Genomic DNA, 13524 nt, shown 5'->3' with positions numbered 1-13524 from the left:
GTACACCCAAGGCTATGAAGCGTTTTTCCAAATGCAATCACGGGACTATTCGACGATCGGAAAAGTTCTACGCTATCCTATGATATGTAAATATAGGCAATAAACGACTCGTAATGCTTTTCAATAACGAAGGAAAAAGAAGAGGAACACCTTGTTCAGATCGTAACCGCGCATAAATTATGTCTCGAGCGAAACGAGCACGTGGATACGTTCGATGAAACGCGTTGGGGCAGATCCAGCGCCTACGAGCCGGCATTTCCATGAAGAGAGAGGGAGAGAGCATTTTTTTGCTCCCCCTTTCTCGCGGTGACGCGATTTCGTAAACGAGAGAGGTTGATTTTGCAAAATGTCAGTTGCACGCGCCCAGCCGGTCTGGCCTGACGCGTCGCGGCGCGTGAGCGCAAAAAGCCAACGATCTGATACAACCAGATTAAAACCTTTGACGCGCGTCTCGCTGACACATCGGACACCACCGTTCCCGTCGTGTTTTCTGCGGTAGTGCGTCACCCGCGATTATAGCGGTCAGAGAAAATGTGCCGGACAGTCAAGCACGCGACTCGAAACGGCCTTGGCTATTTTAACGGCTTACGTGGACGATTTTTAGCGTTGGCCGTATCTTTTAGCGAACATGAGACTAATTTGTTAGGCCTTAGAGCTCGCAACAGATCGTTATCGGGGATTGGAGAGCCAAGGTTTACGAGACATTAACCATTAAACTTGTTCCTACAGTTGTACAGTCTAGTATATATCAGATCTATTTTTAGATATTAGATCGCTGAAAGAACTATGATCCTGCTATGACAATGATATACATATGCAAATAGAGAATAAATATATGTAAATTCAGAATGTGAATAGAGAAGGAAAAAATTCAAAGGGGTACGTCGAGAATGTAATTAAAATGTAACACATATACGTATTATGTAAATAAGTGAATAAAAAATTGATATTTTCTGCATATTCTGTAATTAATTTGACCTTCTGCGATGCTCATCCTTCTGCAAAGATAATGTGTCACTTAAAACATGCCACGTTGAAGAGTACGATAATCTGCGTATCCATTGGAATTGCTAGATATTTGCATTTTTACGCGGCGCATCAATCGCTGCACGATGCAATTTAAAGGAGAACGACTTGAACGTAACAATCCTCCGTTTCGCGAAAAGGAAATGACGAACAGCGAGTTTATAAGGAACGGTTGCCACTGTTCCGTACTTGGAATTGGCCCGTTTCTTGAGTCACGCCGTAATAATGTCGCAACTGGTCGAGATTCGCGGCGATTACGTTTGCGACGCGCTGTTGCGTCGTGAAATTTAAATAAACTACACCGGCCGGTACGGCGAGAAAAACGCGGAACTCGACGTGGCCCTCCCGTGTTGTCGGCATCGTCGTTCTACAACAACGGCGTACCATTTTCAACAACGAGATCTCTCGCTGCAACCAGAGTCTCGCCTGTCCTTTCACCTTATCCCGCTCCTCCCGTGGGAAGTCGAAGAAACGAGAGGCAAGAAGTGGTAGACAGGTTACAAGGAAAGAGACGACAGTCGTGCGAAGTACGAGGTAGTCAAATCGACGGGTCGTTTCGCAGCGAGTAACGGATGAAAAGGGGGTTTACGCCCCAAGACGTGCTTCCATCGAAAGTAATATTTTTCGCCGTGTAACCTGCTCTGCCTAGTTGTTGCAAGTAGAAAGAGGAGCGAGATAGAAGAAAAGTACGATAAAGAAGTAACACAGACGTATACTCCGGAAGAATAAGCGACTGCCATAAGTAAGAGCGGAAAGGGACGAAGAAGGTACGACTGTTAGAAGAGGCCGAAAAGGAGTTGGAATCGCGTCGAATTCCTTTGGATTAATTTTCTCCGTGTATCGTATGTTTGCCGGCTGCGATTCTCACCTCTCGGGAATTTCAAATCACGGATTGTAACATGTGCAGATGCGAACAACGATTCAGACATCGTTCGAGATACTCTGGATCCTCGCGCGAGAAGCGAGACGTGGAGCCAAAGAGGGAGGAAACGATCGGCGAGAGAGCTGGCACAGGTAGACGAGAAAAAAAGGGGTGAACAGCAAGGGGGAAAGTGGGAGCGAGGAAGACGGGGCCAGAGAGAAGGGCAGCGCGGCCAAAGGATGCAAAACTTCCGAAAAAGAGCACTAGGTAAGCGTGAAGTGCGCCAATCACGGGCCGTTATTGGCGGCAATTATGATAATAGCATACCTCGAGCGAGAATCTCTCGTACATGCATACGTAGGTGTACGTGTACGTGCACGCGCGCAGGTAGACACGCCGACCGGCGGCGGCGATGCGGCGTCGGCCGAAGGAGAAGAACAGAGCCGTAGGCTCGCGAACTACCGGCCTCTATTAATCACATAAATGGTTCATCGCAGCTAGCTGTATCGCTATCCGCGATAATTACGCGCAAATTACGCTTACGAAAAGCCGACCCTGCGATCCCATTGCTCTCCGTCCTCCCCGCCAAACAGAAGGGACATGCTTTTAAGAGAATGAAGTCTGGCGCGCAACCACGGGACAGCAGACTGCTTGTAGCAGTGAAATCTCGGAAATACATAGGACGAGGAGATAGACTCTGATATGGCAAACATCTGGCGACGAGTAAGTAAGCGAACTACATACTTAAATTTAAGTGGTACTATTCTTTACCTTCCTTTTTCCTCAGATTTTCAATGGGTATATAATTACGTGCATTTCATAAACGTATTTTATATTCGATCAATGGAAGCTTGTAGTTATTATTATAACGTACCGGTCTTTTTGGTCATAACCGGATCTGGTTTACCCTACCAGTCTCATAGCAAGTATTACACCCTACCAGTCAAGGGTAGAAGCATCGAAGCGCGCTCGTTCAGATCGAGCATCGATGGCTGGCAATAGAAACCACGTCTGTCATCGCGACAGAAGCAAAAATCTTTCCATCGAAGAGATCTCGAAGAAACCGAAAACGTACGAGTCGTTCGTTTTCGAGCATGCCGACAGATATTCCCGCGCACCAGAAAAGGAGACGGGTTTCTCATGCGGCGGTTGCGAAATGAGAAAATTGCGCAGTCGATGGTTCGCGCCGTCTAATTACGGGACGAAATCCCGAGGTCGTCCCGACGTTCCCGCGGTTACAGAGTATCCACTATCGAGTAACAGTTTCGCGTGTCTAATTGGACACGTGTAGTTATTTGCTACGGCCAAGTCCTGATCGAGCCTGTTCCGCGCTCTCAAAGTAGCACGCGTACGCGTGTGTGCGTTTACACGCGCCACAAACTCGCAAACGTGAACACACAGGTATACTTGCAGGGCCAGCCCATAAAAGCTCGTGGACACCATAACTTCGCAAACACGCCTCCTACATACGCGGCTACGCGCGTTCTTCCACCCGATAAGAGGCCACTCGTGTACGCGCTGCGTGTGACGCGTCCGCGTGACCGTGTGCGTGCACGTGCGTAAAACCATTGTGCAAGCTACGTTTCAAATCGCCGCGAACAGTTGAATCGAACTCGCCTCAGTAAAACCACTTTCTTCCACCCTCGTTCGTATTCTTGCCACTATCATTGCATCGATGATTCTTTAAACGGTCTGATTAAATCTGACACGAAAGTATTTTCAGAACGTAGAAATTTGCATATTGCGGGTCATATTTTCGCAAAACTGTCTCCAACGAGTGATAGCTAAAATTAGTATTTCGAAACTGCCTGTCTTGTTGCGCGATACAACGAAAATCCATTTATCTAATATTCGTTTATACGAATGAAATTTTAGTTAGTTAGTTAGTTCGATTAAACGATCTTCTGCTCGTTGGATCCATTAGAAGTCACTTAAAAATCACTAGGAGCGCGAAAATGAATGAGCTATCATTATATAAATTCCACTTGCACGAACTGTTTGACCCCCGATGAATTTAAATAAATATTTCCTAGTTCTACCGTATTCCGTTCTTACTCGATTACAAAACCAACAACTCGTACCTCATATGCCTCGTACTAGAATTTACTTCTCCAAACCGAGAATCGTCTGATAATGGAAATCTTTGGGAACAAACGAAACGTTAAATCGTCGAACGTCTGATCCCAAACAGATTACAATTATCCAGATATAAATGTCTATCGCGACTTCGTATGAATAGTTAATCATCGAATAACATTTTCCGGGAAAGAGAGCGATTCGATCGTGAAATGCCAGTCCACGACTCGAACATGCGCCCCGAATCTCCAATAGGGTGAAAGAGAGACAAAGAGAGGGTGGAGGAGGAGAGAATTGCAACTCGAACCTACCACTTAGAAGCATGCATGCCCGAGTAGGATAATGTTACGCATTTTCCGCACTCGTGCTCGCCAACTATTCCGAAGCACGACACGGGGCCGTGAAAACAATCGATATCGCGAAACCGCCAACGGCTCCAACACCGTTACGTATATTCCGGGCCGCGCTCATCGCCTATCGAAACACCGTGCCGCCGCCCGCGAGTATCAGCGCGTTCTCGCGTCAGAAACGCCGATAACGCGGCGTCGTTAATAATCCTCGGCGCCCCGTATTCGAGCCATGTTCCAAGGAAATTTCTATAAAGCGGAGAGAAAACAATGCCGAAATGCGCTCGTTGCTTCAAGCTCAAAAACCAAATATCGATCTCGCTCGCCTCTCCGCCGCGTTCTTCGCGTTACAAATCGAAACTACTCCTTTTTTCTAGAATCGTTGGAAATTATTCGAGACTTTATTCCAAACGATTTCGAATATCTCAGCCTTCGATGTTTCGATAGCGAATTCGATTGTAATTTCGATACAACGTATATACTAGTGCGACGCTTTGACGATTTTCCGTGTCGGATCGCGAGAAATAAAATCGTGATATATCCAACGGGTCCTCGATCCAGCATCGACGATGGTCGTCTATAATCCCGCGGAAATTTAACAGTTCCGTGATTCGACACGGATGATCCGAACGTCAGATGAACGGATGTTTCGGTGCGAGCGTGTTTTTCTTCGCGGCTCCGCACGATCCTACTCCGTCTAAGGACGAACGATCCGTAGGGCCACGATTTAACGTTAATTTTCGATTCGACATGACGATTATCCCTATACCGTCTTTCTCTATCTTTATCTTTCTTCCTCTCTCTTTCGTGACACGGACACGGCGTACGCGGCGTTAGACAATGAACTGCCCTCGGGTTCCCAGGAACGGATCGCCGGTAGAGATGGAACGGGACGAAGGAACGGCAATTACGCGTAATTCGCAGGTGTTGTGAGAAAATGGCGGTTGCTGGATGTGTTTTCAACCTTAATCGCGGCAATTTTTCTGCCATTACTAAGTTTATCGGCACCGTACGCGCCGCGTTCGGCACGATACACACACCGGACCGAGCCGGACGGCCGCGATTTAACATTATGATCGCGCGCCACGTCGATGCCACGTCTCCGTACACACACGTATACGTTGAACGGAGAAAGAGGAAGAGAGAGAGAGAGACAGAGAGAGAAAACTCGCGAGCGAGCCGGTTGAACGCGCGAAAAATGCTCGTCGACGCGTTACGTTCCAGCGAGTTTCGAAGGAAACGCGCGAAACGTGTTATTTCGTCGAACGCCAAAGTCCCACCGTGAATATTGTAACGGCCGGCTTGATCTACGGTTTCGGATTGAGCAACGGGGATAATCGAGCGATGCCACCGGCGCTCGTGTCCGCTTGAAAATCGTTTTGCTCGCGAGATTCTAACGGTACAAGGACGAAACTATTCGTAACGAGGTGTTTCGGTCGTAATTATGCCCTCTATTCGCAATGGTGTCGCAACGACCTCGCAATCGTAACGCGAACAGATTCGCATACCTGTCGCTACTTACGTAAACATATAAAAATAAATAGCCTAAAATCCTTCTCGAGAAGGGAATACCCGAAACAAGGATAAATTATATAATATACACGTTTGGGACGAAAACTTCGCAGAAACGAGTGTTTGATAGACACTTTGCCTATATACCTGAATTTACGTCTTTCCTAGTATGGAAAACGCGCGTAACAAATTCTCATAATTCTTAGTTACGCTGCACAGAAACTTTTCGGTACCTCCCTATCGCGATTACTGCGAGTATAAGCCCATAAAATTACCCGATCAGTCGGTTCTGTGGATTTATGGTTTATGGACAAACGAAATTTCCCCTTTCGAAACCAGTACGAAAGTAAGGCGAGATACTCGCGGATTGCGAAACGCTACGAGTCAATGAACGAACGATATTAAAACCAGCACCGTTTCCACTCACGGCAAAGTAAATACGGCGAGGCGAGGCAACCGATGGAGGCAGCGGCGAAGGTGGTCACTCGTTTCCCGAGAGATACGATCGTCCGAAATGGATTCAGGTATTTCCTGTTTCCTCGTGTATCTTCGCCACCTGCACCCGTTTCTCAACTTTTTCATCGGCATGTCCTCTGCATGTTTCATAAGGATTCTGCGCGGAGGTGTAAAAAGCGGAATCGAGAATGAATCGGAGTATAAATTAAGCGGTAAGCCACTGTCGGTGACTGTCGTTTCGAAACAGTTTGACACGCGAACACGGATGAGAGCGGAAAATCAAAGGCAACTGAGTCGTTACCGACAGAAACGATTTGGCAAATAATTTTCGCTTTTCATCGCGTAATTCGAGAAGAAATGGCCGGTCACGGTCGGACACGTCGTCGTTCCAGATACACGATCACGTTTGCGCGTTCGTGACCGAAACACGCGTGAAAACGCGATTCTCACCGCGAATCGTAAAAGATGAAAGCGAACGAGGAAAGAAAGAAAGAAAGAAAGAAAGAAAGAAAGATAGATAGATAGAAGGAAGGTCGCAGGGGAGAACGATGCAGCGTGCAAGACGTTGCGAATCATTCGACAAAAACAAGCGCTTGTAAGCTTAATTAGCTCGTCGTGACGACGAGCGTTCGTGTAAACGAGCGCAAACACGGTCGGACTTAATTGACCGGGCAAATACAAAAATCTTGGGAAAACACTGGTATCTCGTCGGTGCGCTCGGAGCGTTTCGTTCGACGAATGCGCTTCTATTGATGTATTTGTCGGAGTTTTGAGGCGACACGGTTTTCCAATATTCCGATACACGGGCCTGTGCACAGGGGGCTTCGATGGCAGACAGCCGAAAAAACGACGAGTGTCGTGACCTTCGAGAGGAAAAAAAGCCTGCCTCGACGAGTGGTGCGCGCGACTCGTTCTCTCGTGGGAGAACGGATTAACGGAGCACGGTTTTTCCGCGAACGAACGAAAGACCGGCGATTCACCATTTGTGAAAGCGATCAGACTAGAACGCAAGAACAGTGGAATACCGACGGCAAATGTCATCGGGGGCCGAGCATGCACCGCAGATGTCACGAATCGAACCGTTATCGCGAACCCGTGAGCTCGCGTTATCTATCGATACTTCGAATCGTTGTTTCGAGCGTTTTCTTCGTTAAACGATCTGATCGATGATCGCGGTAATCAAGCTCCGAGACGATAAACCAAGAAAGAAAAACAAAGTATCGCGGGAATGTTAGCCGTAATCGCCCTACGTGCTCTAATATTGATATAAATGAATCACACGCGGCTCTCCTCTCCAGAGGCCTTCGATCACCGGCGTCACCTAAATTTCCAGCAACTTCTATCCGAAGTTTCTTACGGCCGGTCGTAACTTATTCTCCCAGAGGAGCAGCCAGAGGCACGTAGCCTTCAGCACACACGGCATGAAATTTCACGAATTTCTGCCGCGAAAATCAAAGGTCTACGAACGTGTAATACGAAACAGCAGTGGATGGTTTGTTCACCAACTAATCACGAACGCTCGATTCAACGGGTAACGCGTCGATCTAACGAACGGGCTTTAATTCCAATATCCGGATAGCTGGCTACGAACGCGATTACAAACGAAGGTAACAACGCTAGGAGGTAACAACGCGCGTATCTTTGAAACTCCGAATCTTCGAAGGATACTCGTCGAGTATTCTTTTCGAGGTCAAGCCTCGTTCACCGTACTCCGAAATACGTGCACGAGGGTCAACTATGTATACGCGCATAGAATTCTCGGATCACGTGTACACACAACGCGTTTGTGGTTACCACGGACTAAGCACAGCCGTTGCAAAGCTTTGAGCATTGGCTCGTAAAACGAGACCTAATGCGAGGTCTTCCCGCGGGACGTGTCAAAGTCACCGGTGCCGTCGCTTCTCGCGACCTTTGCTTTCACGACAGAGGATACCGTGTGCACGCTGCCACGAGCTGCTTCTCTTGATTTTCAAACGCTTTTATCCAGAACGAACCGAGTCGTGTGTTTTAGTCGTCGTTCACGCGTTGGAAAAGCGCGGGAACCTCTCGAGTTTTTATTGAATTTCGAGCGCGCACAGATCACGCCGATAGAATACGACTCGGGTACTTACAAGATGGAAGACGAAGACGGCGTGGTCTGGGTACATCGCACGAGGAATTTAAATCGGAACGCACAGAACTGTCACTGACACATGAGAAGCACTCCGGTCCCGTAGCTATCCAATCGAGTCGAGCTAGAGCGAGAAAAATCAACGTCGACGGGACACGAGGAAAGGATCCTTGGTCGCGGCAAATCGAGCCGTACTTCCGCAAGATCGATGGACCGATCGGAGCACGACCAAGCGTCCGACGGCTCGGCGTTCGCTTCTCTCGGTAGCCTCGAGGCACGAGGAAGCGGTCCTTGGAAATTTCCTCCCTTCCTCTGTTCGTTGATCGCACACCGCTAAATACCGAGAACTCTCGCGTCTCTTCAAACGGCCTGATAAATTATACTCCTCACTGTGGTGAACCGGTTGCTAGTTCTCACTACGCTCGAACGCAAGAACGCTCGAGGAATAAACAACTCACGATGATACGCACCGTACGAAACGAGCAACAGGGCTGCTCGCCAACTTTTTTCCACCCAGTACACAAGAAAAACAAACGCAACAATTTCTCACGAAACAACCATGTTTTCCGCGCACTATTCGACGAATCGTTTCATCCGATCATAGGGGTAGGTCGGTTCGGTCCACTGTGAAAAATTTCAATCTCTCCACCACCGTTGTTGATTGCAGCTGCTGCCCCGATCGTAGCGCACTATCCAAACCGTGTATCACGCTTTCCACGAGTCTCCATGATTCCGATGATCGTTCGACACGCGTTCGAATCGCGCACGATCGTACTCGACGGAACAGTCACCGGGTCCCGTAAGGCAGGACGAAGCAGCAGTGACTCCGAACGGTTCGCCGCGAGGTGATCATCCACGAGGAAGAACAACGACACGCTCGATCCGCTTTCAGCGGCGTCGACGGAGAAACTAACCGAGCTCGGGGGACGAGAGAGCGTCGGCCCCCACCACCGACGCTCGCCGCGCATCCCCACCGCTCCGACAGCCGAGTGATTCCCCTCTCGCGCCTAGTCACCCACCCCATCGCCTCGGTTCGCCATCCACGGCAACCAGCTCGCTTCTAGCCACCGCTCGCCCCTCCGTAAGCCTTTCTTCCTTCTCTCTCGCGAACCCGACGGCAACCTATTTCCCTCCCTTACCACCAGGTTCACCCGTTCTCGCTCTTTCTCTTTTACTCTCTTTCCATACCTCCTCCTCGCACCCATCTATCCTTCCCTCCCTACCTCTCAGCCGCTTTCCCTTACCAATGCTCTGTCGGTTTCCAAAGCTCTCGCTCTTTCTCTCGTTCACGCTCTCTCCGCTTGCCCTCGTCGCTGAACTCTCAAGGTGGAGGCACTCGGCGACCGAAGGAGATGCGCTCTCTTGGTATCTTCTCGTTCTGCCTCTCGCTCGCCGCTACTTTCCCGTGTGTGCACGACCGTGCGTGCGTGGCGGCCGGTCCTAGCGTAGTGTGCGCGGCCGAGAGTGGTGAACCGTTAGGTGGTGAGATCCAAAGGGTGTTCTAATCGCTCCGTAAACGAACACCCGACATTCGATGTGTCGCCTGTTTACGACTATTCTCCGAGAAAAAGAGAGAGAGAGAGAGAGAGAGAGACAGATCGGTTGTTAGGGGTGGTCGGATTTTTGAGACTTTGACGTTACAGAGGATGTGATCGACCTGCGTAGAGACGCGACAAATTGAACCGTTTCGTTCGTTGATCCAGATCATTCTGTAAGTGATCGGAAGCAGATAAATACAATTCGTTGTGGAGGATCATCGAAGAGTACGGCATTGAGGGTCGGTCCGCTGTTTGTTAGTTCGTCGATGCTTCGTAGCTTGCGCCGTTCTAGTTGCCACTTTAATTTACAATGGATCGTTTATCGCGATACGATACGAGTGACGGATGAAACGAGGAAATAATTCAAGGATTTCCTCCACCCCTGCTGTCGTGTTCTTCTTAACGTCTCGATATCGAGGTAGCGTTAAGCTACGAGTCGTTTAATCTAATCGAAAAATAATATTTCCGCTCCATCTCGAGCAAGAGTCGAAACGCTTAAGCACGGGAACGATTAAAGGAGTCGGCTACATCGTTCTAACGATGCGACGCGATTTTACGCCATCGACTTTTTCACGTGGAAGGACGCGACGACGCGCTAAACAATAACGTCTCGCGATTACCACAAATCCTCCGTCGCTTTCTTCGTCACTTATCACAGCCCGCTGATCCGGGTTAAGTCTCCTAAAGCGTCCGGGAGGAAAGCGACGCTTGTAAAGCGTTCGCGGAATCGCTTCGGCCACGTAACCGAGCGTGTATACACGGCCGGTCCGTGAAATACGTCATGTCCCCGAAATTTATTCATCCGTATTTCTTGCGAACGGTGAAAACCGCCCCTGGACAAAAGAGCAACCCTATCTCCGAGGTATCGCATAAACAACCGAGATCGCGATCTTCCTTGAGAATGTACGATCCCCTTCTCCCACTCCGAGCTTTTCTCCCTATATCCCTTTACGTGTCACCGGTGGGTTGCAGCTATTCGAGAGTGTGAGCGAATTCACAAAAGAGACACGCTCCCTCTCGAGCTTTCTCCCGTTAATCCCAAAAGTCCATAAATAGTAAAAGGGAGTGTATTCTCCGATGGGTCGTTTACAGGATCACGATGATACCGTGACACGGGCCGGTGACGCTTTAATCCGACGACGCTACGCGCCAATCAGAGTATCGTAGAATTTGCGACCGCTGTTTTCGCATGCAACTGTCCGACTCAAATCGTCGACACTGGTGTTACACTACCGGAATGGAAGATTAGATGGCAACGATTACACCTTTGTGAAGGCATCCATATCGTATCGATGATCGAAAGAGGGTAGGATAATTTGAACAGACTCGACGAGGAAAATAATAATAATCATAGTCCGAGCTTAGGAATCCGACGATTGTTTTCCAACGTATCCACGCAGAACTTGTCATTAGATGTTAAAACACGCAGCGATCCCTTGCATCGAGCAGGGGCGTTAGAAAGCTAATTCTTTCCAAGATGCCGTACAGACAATTGTGTAATGCAAATGCCGTCATGTTCCAGCTTACGTAAACGATCCACGCGAACGATTACCAACGAGTCACTCAATAGAACGCCAAGAATACCAATAGTGCATGACTTCTTGGCACGTTTCACGCTTGATCTAAGGACAAATCGGTGCTCGTTACTATAAAATCGCAACGCATTAGAATTTTCCGTTCTCCTCTGTTTGCGAAATCGAAACAGCTCCCTTCATACACGAGCTCTGTCCGCTGAAAATGCTGATCAACGCTATATCATCGACTCGCCGAGAACTTCCAGCGCGACGAAAGCTTGCACGTGTCCGTAGGTGAAACGCGATTCGTTTCAACGGTTTCGAATACCGCTGCTTACCCTACAAGCGTCACCGTGTCCCACGCAAACTCAAGGTCCACGATGAGTTTCCAAGCGACGCAGCACGCTTTCACACTTCACGAACCTACGACAATCGTCGCTGTCTAGCTTCCATGGCGTTCGAGCAGCTGCCTGAAACGAGATTTCGGGGATGTTCGACGGAGAGGGGGCGAGTAGGTGGCCCATTGTCAGGGCGAGTTCTCTCTGTTAACCTTCGTGTACCATCATCGGGTATTGACTATTTCACGGTTCGTCCCAGCGCGTAAAAAGCGAAGAATTCGAACCAGTCCCTTCCAAAATGAAGCGGCAAAACGATCCTTTATTACCTCGCGATTGTAGCAATGACGTTTTAATCATGCATACATATTTCGAGAAATATCGAACACCTGTCGAATAACAGAATGAAGAAATCTATCGGTATGCGAATTAAATTTCAATAAAACGGTGACTCGCGAGTCTCGCTCTCTTCTTCTCACGTCGGATCGATATTTCTCGCTCGAGTAATTAGTCCAGTTCGCTTACGATACAGCAACACGGCCGTGTCGTACGAGCGAACATTATTCGAATTCGTTCCGCGTGTCTGACATCATTTTACAGCCTCGTTGATTTTATAGAAACTCGTATCAAGCGAGATGCGAGAATTTCACGACACGTGACCGATTTCGCGAGTTACGAGCGCGAATAAGCCGGGAGCCTCGGGTTAAAATCTACCCTGCTCGATACGATGTTGCTCGACTATCTAAAACGCGAAGAAGAAACGACACGTAAGAACGCAAAGTCCCCACGTTCCGCGAGCGAGCGCGCAGAGACACGTGGAACAGGGAACGAAGGGTCTTTAACGACTTTTCCGACCGGTGTATTTTACGCGTGTTGCGTCAGCGTTGTCCGATAGAATGGAACATCTGGCTGGGGAATTAAACGTCACGCATAAGGCCGATTCTACTAGCTCGGACTATACTTTGCCGCCTATAGTTGCTTCCTGTGCCCGATAAATACTATGTATGTACTTTAACGAGCACAGTCGTTCTATGTGTTACGATCACTTAACTAATCGTAATATACAAAGTCGAGTTCGCCTTTTACATCGCCACTTCTGACCCTAAACGATTCGCTTATTCCGCGAGAACGAGAGAAGCGCAAACGTGAAAAAGAGGAAATACATTTTCCTGTACGACGAAACTGTCGAAGCTTATCACGAATCAGCCATTCGTAGATTCACCGGTAAACAGATTATACGGAAATCTAGAATCGCCTTAATTCCGCACACGTAAATGTATACGTGCTTCGAGTGTTGTAAGCATTACCGAGCCACGACGCGTAATAACTTCATTTACGGCATGTTTCCGTAACAACCTCCGTGCAACTGTAGCAGCACCTGCTCGTGGGAAAGAATTCTCTTTGTCCGGCTACGATCGAATCGGCGTTGGTCGCGTGTTTCTGTAATGGCAGGACGAGCTTCCACGACCTAACGCAGAACCGGGCTACGCGGTGACACGGCGAAAAGCGATGGAAGAGTTCCGGCGATACGATCTAACGGCGAATCGTGATATCGATTAAATATCGAGCGATTGGCTGGCCGCTCTCTGTACAGTGTACTCACGCAATTTTTCGTTGCTGCGTCCGGCTAGTCCCGAGTCGTTGACGGGTGTCTGCAACAGAAAACGAGCCGGTCATTAACGCTGTATCGGCTTCACCGAGCAGCTATTTATACGACTACGCGGCTCGCGTATCCGCGTGTACACACG

General features: G+C 48.7%; 1 protein-coding gene across 6 annotated transcripts in view; it reads right to left on the bottom strand.

The window, feature by feature from the left end:
• The window catches only part of LOC117157963 (latrophilin Cirl), a 364233-nt gene that overhangs the window by 278774 nt on the left and 71935 nt on the right, over positions 1–13524 (bottom strand). For 5 of the 6 annotated variants that reach the window (XM_076620305.1, XM_033336387.2, XM_076620306.1 and 2 more), the window contains exon 1: positions 8391–9287. The gene's annotated coding sequence lies outside the window, so the exon portion shown is untranslated. Of the gene's footprint in view, positions 1–8390; positions 9288–13379; positions 13429–13524 lie in introns of those variants that run through there. The other variant, XM_076620304.1, reaches the window with a different exon arrangement.

Source organism: Bombus vancouverensis, chromosome 7 (assembly GCF_051014615.1).
Source record: "Bombus vancouverensis nearcticus chromosome 7, iyBomVanc1_principal, whole genome shotgun sequence".
NCBI classification, from domain to species: Eukaryota; Metazoa; Arthropoda; class Insecta; order Hymenoptera; family Apidae; genus Bombus; species Bombus vancouverensis.
This window is presented reverse-complemented; position numbering and strand designations above follow the sequence as displayed.